Source organism: Lycium ferocissimum, chromosome 7, assembly GCF_029784015.1.
Source record: "Lycium ferocissimum isolate CSIRO_LF1 chromosome 7, AGI_CSIRO_Lferr_CH_V1, whole genome shotgun sequence".
Classification (NCBI taxonomy): Eukaryota; Viridiplantae; Streptophyta; class Magnoliopsida; order Solanales; family Solanaceae; genus Lycium; species Lycium ferocissimum.
Genome location: NC_081348.1, coordinates 33,412,544 through 33,424,021, shown reverse-complemented (window position 1 = coordinate 33,424,021; position 11,478 = coordinate 33,412,544). Strand labels below are relative to the sequence as shown.

Sequence of the window (11,478 nt, the reverse complement as noted above, 5' to 3'; positions counted from 1 at the left end):
ACGAAAATATTGATGCATACCTGCTCTTTCTTTAGGAGGCTTCACTTTGCAATGTAATTTTTTCATTTGTATTCTCATATAAATGATGGTCATTCTAAAATTCATTTGGAGCCAAAAACTTAAAATAAAATGCGCCAAAAGACAGTTTAGCTTTTTTATGTTACTGAGCCAAAGACATTGCTACCTATTTTTTTGGGTGGGAATCTGAGTTTGAACTTTGAAGAGAGTTGTATCATGTGAAGGTAAGTGGTGGGATAGATTATTCCATTAACATAGGAAGTGGAGAAGTGGTTGGCCCAAATTTTTCTCCTAATTCTATGATTATCTCTCCCTCTCTCTACAGACTACACTCATTAATATTTATCTTCAACTAATACTAAAGGGGTAATCAAGGTCCTACATACGTACCACCAAATTGTGTAATTCTTTTTTGTTTAAGAGCATATTATGCTTCATGTCCCAAGTTATTGATTTTGTGCTTTTTTCTTCCAAATTGAGTTAATTAAGTCACCATTAATTTAACAATGGGAATCAAACATAAATAAATCATATAATACATACTAGAATTGTAAAAATGAAAAGAAAAATTACAAAATCGATTTAACTATTTGGCTATTAATATGATAACCCACCAAATTCTTATATTAAATTACTTAATAGAAATTTAAAAATAAAAACTCCTGTATGTTCGATTATGAACGAGGCCTATGTCGTAGTAAAAGATTGCACACACTCAAAGTGTTCCTCAGACACAAGAAAAATGGAAAAAGCTTTATATATTAAGTGTCTAAATAAAACATGACCGTATGATCAAATGATCAGACGGTGATCATTAATTATATATATAAGAATAAAAAAAAGGGAATAAAGACACTTGTTGGATCAAATTTGGATGGCCTAGATTAATAGTAAGAAAGTACAATCCCGCGTGCCAGGCTACATGGCACACGCGGATTGGCTAATTTGAGGCCTCTGCAATGAGAAAAATTGGCGAATCAGCTAAATGTTCAGGCGTTAAATATGGTTACAATTGTAATTTAAATCGTGATTCTTTCATTTCAATTGTAACCAAATTGTTGCTCAATAGCCAATTTGTATAGAAATCAAAATCAATTCTTTGTAAATTAAAATAATTTCGAAATATAATTTAAAAATCAATCAAATTGAGATAAATTAAGTAGTAAATTAATTAATTCAGCTTCTCGAACTTACAACAACAACAACATACCCAGTATAAATTAAGTAGTTAATAGTGAGAAAGTAAAATCCCGCTTGCGAGGCTACGTGGCACACACGGATTGACTAATTTGAGGCCTCTTCAATGAGAAAAATTGGCGAATCAGCTAAATGTTCAGGCGTTAAATATGGTTACAATTGTAATTTAAATCGTGATTCTTTCATTTTAATTGTAACCAAATTGTTGCTCAATAGCCAATTTGTATAGAAATCAAAATCAATTCTTTGTAAATTAAAATAATTTCGAAATATAATTTAAAAATCAATCAAATTGAGATAAATTAAGTAGTTAATTAATTAATTAATTAAGCTTCTTGAACTTACAACAACAATAACATACCCAATACAAAATTAAGTAGTTAATAGTGAGAAAGTACAATCCCGTATGCCAGGCTACGTGGCACATACGGATTGACTAATTTGAGGCAATCTGCAATGAGAAAAATTGGCGAATCAGCTAAATGTTCAGGCGTTAAATATGGTTACAATTGTAATTTAAATCGTGATTCTTTCATTTTAATTGTAACCAAATTGTTGCTCAATAGCCAATTTGTATAGAAATCAAAATCAATTCTTTGTAAATTAAAATAATTTCGAAATATAATTTAAAAATCAATCAAATTGAGATAAATTAAGTAGTTAATTAATTAATTAATTAAGCTTCTCGAACTTACAACAACAATAACATACCCAATATAAATTAAGTAGTTAATAGTGAGAAAGTACAATCCTGTGTGCCAGGCTACATGGCACATATGGATTGACTAATTTGAGGCCTCTGCAATGAGAAAAATTGGCGAATCAGCAAAATGTTCAGGCGTTAAATATGGTTACAATTGTAATTTAAATCGTGATTCTTTCATTTTAATTGTAACCAAATTGTTGCTCAATAGCCAATTTGTATAGAAATCAAAATCAATTCTTTGTAAATTAAAATAATTTCGAAATATAATTTAAAAATCAATCAAATCGAGATAAATTAAGTAGTTAATTAATTAATTAAGCTTCTTGAACTTCCAACAACAACAACATACCAAGCGTAATACCAACAAGGGTTGTGGTAAGTCCTCCTTCATCCTGAACCATAGGTCTCGGGTTCGAGTCCCCTTGGGTATGGAGACACCGTTGTTAGGGAGCGCTTTGTCCCTCAACGCGGGACTTCCCGACGCGAATCTAAATTTAGCCGGACCCTAAAGCGGGTACTAGACACCGAGTGAGAAACCAAAACAATAATATACCTAGTGTAATCTCACAAGTGCAAAATTAAGCTTCTTGAACTTAACACACACACACACATATATATATATATATATATATATATATATATAATGAATAGACTGAATATAGTAATTAAGCCGTAAATGATTATAAATAGAAAATTTTGAATACATACACAATTAGACGCCTATTTCTTGAAATGATTTGATTTTCAAATTACTAGATACGTTATGTATTTTAGGTAATAATATGTAATTAATTTATATAAACAAAATAGATATATTAATTATGTAAAGAAGTATAATGCATATTAGGGTATATTTCCCAAATGAAATGACAAAATAGCACAAAAATTAATAAGAACATATTCTTAACTTTTATAAATAATTATTTCTCTGTTTAACATTCAAGAAGTTTAACAATTTAATTAAACAAAAAAAAAAAGTGGAGAGCCTTTGGATGTCAACACTTGTCATAATATATATATTTGAAATCCTATTTGGTTAATTTCTTTCATTTTTTTTTTTCTGAAAAAAAAAATTCATGTTGGTGGTAAATAGTTAATAAAAAACGACAAAACATTCAGCACTTTTGAAAAGCATAGGCTTGGAAGTTGACATTATCTTCGTATAATTTCTCTTTGCGGAATCACATCCTGACTCACATTATGTTTTATATTTGCATTGACACTTGCCTTAACATATATAAGATATAGTGTTGGGCGCTACCGCATCATTTTGTGATTTCGTCTGGATGTTTTCTATGAAGAGCACTTGAAAAGTATTTGAAGTTGTTACTTATAATCATAAACCATCACCGTCAAAGATCATATCATATTTAGCTACGAATTTTTTTCGTAGCAAATAGTAGAATTATTTAACTACAAATTTTAAGTCGTCGCTATTTAAGACATTGCGTATTTTGTGACAAAACTTTGTTGTCACTAACTCACAGGTCAATTAGAGACGATAACACATGTGTCAATAATTGTTTATATTATTAGTGACAAAAGTAAATGACACAATTAAATATAAAATTTTGTGGCTAAAGCTTATAATGTTTAACTACAAACTATATAGTTTGTCGCTATTGTAACAACATATTTTTGTGACGAACTTTTTCGTGCCTAAAATTTAATTAATTTTAAGACAAATAATGATTTGTCACAAATTGGGTAAACTTTTAGTGACAAAATAATGTGTCACCGATGACTTAAAATTTGTGGTTAATGTTACTGAATAAATGGCGCCAACTCATTTTTTGGTGGGAAATTTTAGTGGACAAAACATTTGCTACGAAATCTTGTGTTTCGTCACTAAAAATGTGTGGCTCTTGTATTTAAATACAAGAGCCACACATCATCTCATTCCTCCTTTGAAACATCATCTTATTCCTCCTTTCTTCGCCCCGCTTTGCTTTCTTCATAAATATCCTAGTTTTTCTGAAAATGCTCGCTATCTGGACACACTCGAACATCGATAACTTGTCACCACAAAAAATAGTAAACAAAGATCATTGATTTTAGCTACAAATTTTTTTCGTCACCAATAGTTAAATCATTCAACTACAACTTTTAAATCGTCGCTATTTAAAACATTACATATTTTGTGACAAAAATTTGTTGTCACTAAGTCGCGTGTTGATTAGAGACAATAAATTGTTTGTCACTAATTGTTTATGTTATTAGTGTACAAAAAATATGGTCACAATTAAACATAAAAATTTGTAGCTAAAACTTACAATGATTAACTACAAATTTTAATTTGTCGCTAATGTATCAACACGGTTTTTGCGACAAAAGTTTTTCGTCTCCAAAATTTATCTAATTTTAGGACGAAAATCAGCCTGTCACAAATTGGGTACATCATTAATGACAAAATAATGTGTCACTGATAACTTTAAATTCGTGGCTAATAGTACTCAATAAATGGCGCCAACTCATTTTTTGGAGGGAAACTTTAGGGGACAAAACTTTGCTACGAAATTTTGTGTTTCGTCACTAAAAATATATGCCTCATGTATTTAAGGACAAAATGTAACTTTTGTCACGAAAAGTGAATAATTAGTGACAAATTTTGCGCCGTAGCTATTATTTTCGTAGCTAAATATCATATTTGTTGTAGTGGGCCCTGTCCCGACTTACGTACTTTGGTCATGTTTTTAGAGGCTTTGCAGACAGTTTCCTGTATACAGCTTAGTCATGCTTTGTCAGTTGTTATGTCGGCATCGTGGGCCCATTGTATATATACATATGCATGATATTATATTCATAGTTGGCCTTCTTGGCCTTATTTTGCCATTGGAGACATAGATGATGCGAGTTACAGTTTGGTTCGCTCGGCCCCAGTAGAGTGTCGGGTGCCAATCACGCCTCACCGAGGTTGAGGTGTGACACTTAATATGCGTCCTCCATAGTGTCCTCCATAATCTCCTATATAAGGTTTCATAGTTACATTTGCTATATATTTAATACGGAAAAGGGTCATATATACCCCTGTACTTTGAGAAAAAGTTTATATATGCCCTTCATTACACTTTTGGGCTAAATATACTCTTGCTGTTATACTTTTGGGCTAAATATACCCCTATTGTCTAACAGACCATTATTAACGACCAATTAGTTTCTAATCAATCTGATTAACACCAATGACTACCATGTGTCTTAATTTTAATTTTAGCCCAAACTTACCTTCCTCCACAGACGACGTAAGGCTAGTGCACACATTAATGGCATGCGCTAAGCAATTCAACAAGAAAACATGAAATTAGTTGAAGCAAATTGGGTTCTTAGCTGTTTCACAAGCTGGGGCTATGAAAAAAGTCGCTACATATTTTGCTGAAGCTTTTACTAGAAAAGTTTACAGATTGTATCCTTCAAACCCTAAGATTCTGCTCTCACCGACCTACTACAAATGCACTTTTATGAGACTTGCCCTTCCCTTAAATTTGCTCATTTCACTGCTAATCAAGCCATTCTTGAAGCTTTTGCAAACAAGATTAAGGTCCACGTTATTGATTTCAGTATGAAACAAGGTATGCGATGGCCTGCTCTTTTACAAGCTTTAGCATTAAGACCAGGTGGTCCACCATTTTTCAGATTAACTGGAATTGGTTCTCCATCACACGATAATACCGACCATTTACAAGAAGTTGGGTGGAAATTAGCTGAATTGGCAGATTCAATCAATGTTGAATTCGAATTTAGAGGCTCTGTTGCAAACTCATTAGTTGATCTTGATTAGAAACTAATTGGTCGTTAATAGTGGAACGTTAGTGGTTTGTTAGTCAATAGGGGTATATTTAGCCCAAAAATATAATGAAGGGCATATGTAAATCTTTTCTCAAAGTATAGGGGTATATATGACCCTTTTCCGTATTTAATACATCCGCGGAGTTTACGTACCTTTTGTCTGTCCTCCAAACCACCACAATAAATTATTTAAGCAGAATTTAGTGGAAATGGTATTATAACTATCAAGAACCTAATTTTGTCATTTTCTTCAAAACTTTAGTGGAATGGGTCGAACTAATAGGAGAACGAGGATATGGGGAAAAAGGGCCCCACGATAGTTGGGAAATTGAGTGCATAGCCCACTCAAACAGTGAAGCCAACCACAAAAAGTAAATAAATAAATAAAACATTACTAACAAATTAAAAAAATTAAAAAAACAAAAAGACACAAGAATGGATGGAGATCCATGAGAAGCAATAATGGAAGTGAAAGTATAGAAGCGTGGCCCAATATGGAAGAGCCATGAAATGAACTCCACATGTTTGTTTGGGTTACTTTAGAAGAACCTTAGCTACTTCCAAAGTAACTAGACAAAACTTTTGTGTGTTTGTTGGAAGGGTGCATTTGTAACTTTTTATACCTACAATAGCCCAGACAAAAAACTAACCATGGTTAAAACCCTGAGTTTACTGGGATGAATATACATACAGGTTACAGCTAAATAAGAACAGGCAAGTAGCTTTCTTTCATATTGAGATATTTCTAAAAAAAAAGTTCTAGACCGTAGTTAATTGCCACGTACCACTTTGCCGGCCAGTACGGAATTCTCTATCTTTAGTTGTCTTTCTTTTTTGGCGCTACATTTTTGTGGACAGTCTTGCATGGATTTAATTTTGTAAGGACCTTTTGGGAGTCTCAAAATTCACAAGTTGGTACTTTTTTGGGTCATTTTTGAGTTGTCATGGTCATTGATAATTATTATTAAAAGAGCAAAGGTGCATATACCCCCAACTTCTCGATTTAGAACATATATATCCCTCATTAAAAAAGTGATGCATTTATATCCTTGACGTTACACAAATGATATAAATATACCCCTGTCGTTACAAAAATGGTGCTTCCTTTTCGCAAAAATGGTCTATGTAGTACCTTAATCCATCCTAAAACAAGTAGTAATACCTCATCACGCATCAAAAATGGTCTTTTAAGTAGTACCTTAATAATCACAAAGTTGAGGGGTATGTATGTAGTACCATTTAAATAGAAGTATCTCATTTTATATAGTACCTTTTAAAATAGAAGTATCTCATCTTATCCTTAGCACTAATTGCTCTTGAAAATGACATACATATTATAGCATAGAAAATTGAAATTTGAAGAGTACATACGTGTGAATTGACGGATAAAATACATAAATAAAGTGAACAATTTTTGAAGATCGATTAATATGATGAACAATTAAAAAATAAACAAAGATAAATTAGTTAAAGAACTCTTCCTGGTGATGTTTTTTAAAAGGTACGTAAAAGCCAAACATGGCAACTATAAAGGACCAGAGTAAGCAATGCTATTTTGAATTTTATTTTAGCTTATCTTTTATATAATTAACAAGTGTAATAACATGTAGTATGCAGTTAGATTCACTGAAAAAACAGTTTAGAGGATCGTTTGGTTTGCATGGTAATTATATTGGAGTTATAATTCATAAATTATTTTGTAGTGAATAATAACACCAAAAAAATATGCACGATTGAATAATGTTACATGTATTGTTATGTGGAATTGCCTTTCTTAAAACATGTTTCTTTAGATACTGCGAAGTCTGATGCATGTATTTTTAATATATGTATGCTAATTTTTCCCCATTTTTATACACTTTTATAAGTTAAATTGGAATCAATGACAGTGTTTTCATTACATTGTTAAATTTCGCATAACTTAAGCAGAGCTTAAGGTTATTTTAATTGAACATCGGGTTATGGGTTGTATTTTTATTAATTAGGGGATAATTTAAAACATGTCAATAAGACGATGACACATGTCCCTCTATTAAAATGAGGGGTATATCGAAATAAAAATATAACGGCGGGCGTATATTTGGACCAAGAGTATAACGAGGGGTATATTTAAACCATTCCTGATAGTATAGGGGTATATTTGACACTTTTCCATTTAAATTGTGTCCCTCTTATGTGATCGATATGGTTTTGTGTCAAAATTTAAATTTTAATCATTTTACATATGATGCTGTAGTTCAATAAGATTCTTAGTATCATAAATATTAGCAGTGTTATTATCTATAACAACTTTGTTTTGTTTTTGTTTGAATTATACAGTGTATGATGTCACTACACGAGCAAGTAAAAACAATAAACTAAACAAATAATCAACGCAAGTAGATTAAGCATTGGCATTAGCTTATCAAAATGAGATAAAACTCTGTGTTTATCCTGATCTAACAAATTCAATTCGTCAATTAGAAGACTACGATATTGGAAAATCGAGAGAGAATTATAAGTTGCATGAAATGATAAGTGATGAGGTATCACTTCTTGTTTTAGTATGGATTTATAATTATAAATAATTTTTTTAGAACAAGAATAAAAGGTAGTACCACATAGTATATGATTTCGCAAAGAAGAAGTTGCATGGTTTGTCCTTCAAATGTCTTGGTCTTTATTGTTTGCCCTTCAAATGGATTGTTTTTTTAATTTGTATCCTTCAATATCGAACTTATGCCTATATGACATAAGCCTTTAAGGGGTGGAATATAGCTTGTGGATATTATGATGTGAAAATAAAAATTTATGCCCTGCGAAAAAGATTATAAGTTATAAAAGGCATTGGGCAAAAATTAAAGAGCAACACAAAATAAGAATAAAAGTGCAAATGACCCTTTGGCAAAAGACATTTAATGTGAGTTATTAATTGAGGAAAGAATGTGGTTGTCTCGGAAAAATAAAATAATTACCAGCTCTTACCCCCTCACTTTAATGCCCTCGACTATTTATCTAAAATGCCCTCAAAATTATGATATCAACACGATCTATAAATACACTGAGATGGTATCATATTCATTTACTCAAAAGTATCTATAAATACAAAACCGAGACGGTTAATTCGGTTTTCGGTGTTCGGGTTTTTCGGATTTTTGGTTCGGGTTCGGTTTTAATTTTCAAAAAATTTCGCGGTGTTCGGGGTTTAATATTCGGTTTTCGGTTTAAAAATATTATATATTAGCCCAAAAATATTAAATAGTCCAAGCCCAAAAAAAAAATAGAACCCAAGCCTCATTCTTTATCTCTAATTACCCAAGCCCACTTTCACATCCCTAATTTTCACTTCTCGTCTCGATTCTCATTGTCTCGTAGGTCGAGCTTCAAAGTTCAAACTTCGTGAGCTCGAGCGGCGGCGGCACGGCGGGCGGCGGCGGCGCTCTTCCAAGTTTCGGCGGCGACGGAAGTAAGTATTTCTCTCTTCCAAGTTCGGCTTTTACCTTCTTGTTCTTTACTAGATGGTCAACTTATTGCTAAGACTTCCTCTTTTCTCTACTGCTGTGAAATATGAAAGTTAAGAGTGGTACACAAATGTACATAGGACGGATGGTTTTGCATTGCCAACATTTTATGCATGTGCTTTATCCAGCTTCTTGTTTCCACGACGACGAAGCCATCTTTATATATAGTTTAATAACTTTTTCATTGTGAAACTTATGTGTGACATTATCATTTTAATTTAAAAAGGAATACTTGAAGGCAATTAAGAAAGCTGTTTCGGGACAACATATTGTTAATTTCTATTTTGTTTTTCCTTTATCAAAAAAAGAAAATGGCAACTAAGAATATGCTAAAACAAAATTAATAACATGTCCATATCTGACATTGCATAAACACACAAATCGTCATACAAAGACATGAGTTCTTGATTATATAATCCAAGCACGCATACATCTTACCAAGGCCACCTAAAATGAGTATAATGTCAATTCACAGACTTAAATTATATATACTTGTCATCCATGTGAAGAAAAATCAGTGTGGCCCATTACTTTGCTTGCACGAAGAGGCTACCGTGCTAGTCTTTAATTTCACCGAATTGAAAAAAAAACCGAAACCGAACCGAAAAACTTCAAAAAACCGAAAAAGAAGCCAAGACCGATATTAGTTTGGTTCGGTGTTTGGGTCCACTTTCAAAACACCGAAACCGAAATGGCCCGCTGAGTAAAAAAAAAAAAAAAATATCTATAATGCCATCATCTTATATACATATATTGTGATGGTATCATGGAGTGTTCTTGATCAGGTTTCCTAAGTCAAAAGTTTTATAAACTTCATGTGGGCTTATATCCTTCATGATGCCATCATTATATATAAATATACTGCGATTATATCATGGAGGAAGGGTTTTGGGCGAGGGGTACTGGGATAAATATTTTCGGCCGGTTGAGTAAGAAGCGAAATTAGTTTAGAGGGGACATGTGACAGATAAATATTTTACATCTTAGGGGTATTTTGTGTGGGTTTCCCTTATTAATTCCATTTTTTGCACGGATTTCCCTTCAAAGGTGCTAGTCTTTAATTTACTTTTCGCCTAAAAAATAGCATATTAAGGTTTTTTCCCTTATAAAAAAAAAAAAAAAAAAAAACAATTTTGCAAGGTAAGGTTTTGCAAAAGTTCTTCCTTATAAGGCAGAATTTAGTTACACCTTACCTTTGCCTTGCATTTTTTTTTTTTTTTTGCCTTGCATTTTTTTTTTTTTTGACTACGCAGAGCTTCAAACTAAGAACCTCTGAATAATTTATGTCACTTTTTAGACGAAAGACACAATTTAAAGACCAACAAAGTGAGGCTAAAAACTAAAAGACCACCCAAAATAGGAGCAATCGCGCGAATTGCCCAACAAAAATTTGCGCAAAGTGCCCTTCTTTTGCGGTGGTCTTTAAAATATTGCCCCTCATATTTGTGGTCTTTAAGTTTTGCTCTTCGCTTGAAAAATGGCCTTATATACCCGAGGTTCTGGGTTCGAACTCCCAGCTCAAGCGTAAATTAAAAAAAAATAAAAAATTGCAAGGCAAGGCTTGGGTCGCGTGTATGCTGGACTCGGTATACACTTGTTAAGGAATAACCAAAGTTATGCCGGACCCGACATACTTATGCCTCATGGCCAAACTTGTAGTTAAGCTTTAACTAAAAGTATGTCCCATAAGGCATAACTTTTCCTTAAGACATAGACTTTGCCTTATTTTAGTTATTCTTTAAGGAAAAGTTCCGTCTTATAGGGCATACTTTTAGTTATGCCTTATGGGGCAGACTTTTAATTAAGGCATAACTAAAAGCATGCCCTTAAGGCAGAACTTTTCCTTAAGGCATAAACTTTGCCTTATAAGGTAGCACTTATAATTATGCTTGGTTCGACATAACTTTAGTTATTCCTTAAGTAGTGTATGTGTCCCAAGATACACCGACCAAGCCTTGCTTTTTTTTTTTTTTTTAATTTATGTCAATTTTAGTTCGAACCTAACCTCATAATTTCTACGCGAAGCTCAGGATTACAACGCGAAGGGAAAAAATTAAAGACCAACATTTTGAGGGCCAAAAACTAAAAACCATCCCAAAGGAAGGCCAATCCTGCGAATTGCCCAATTAATTCCATGTGCGTGCTGGGCTGGTTAGTAACAACAAGAAGCCCAGAAGTGTAGCAGTTGCCCAAATGGAATCGGGTCAGCAAAATGACGAGGGATTATTCCAGTAAATGACGAATTGGCGCCTGAGTTTTCGAAATAGCTGGGAG

General features: G+C 32.7%; 1 pseudogene; it reads left to right on the top strand.

Annotated features, from left to right (window-relative positions):
• The first annotated feature begins 2,062 nt into the window (after positions 1 to 2,062).
• LOC132062143 (DELLA protein GAI1-like) lies at positions 2,063 to 5,747 on the top strand (annotated as a pseudogene).
• The last annotated feature ends 5,731 nt before the right edge of the window (positions 5,748 to 11,478 follow it).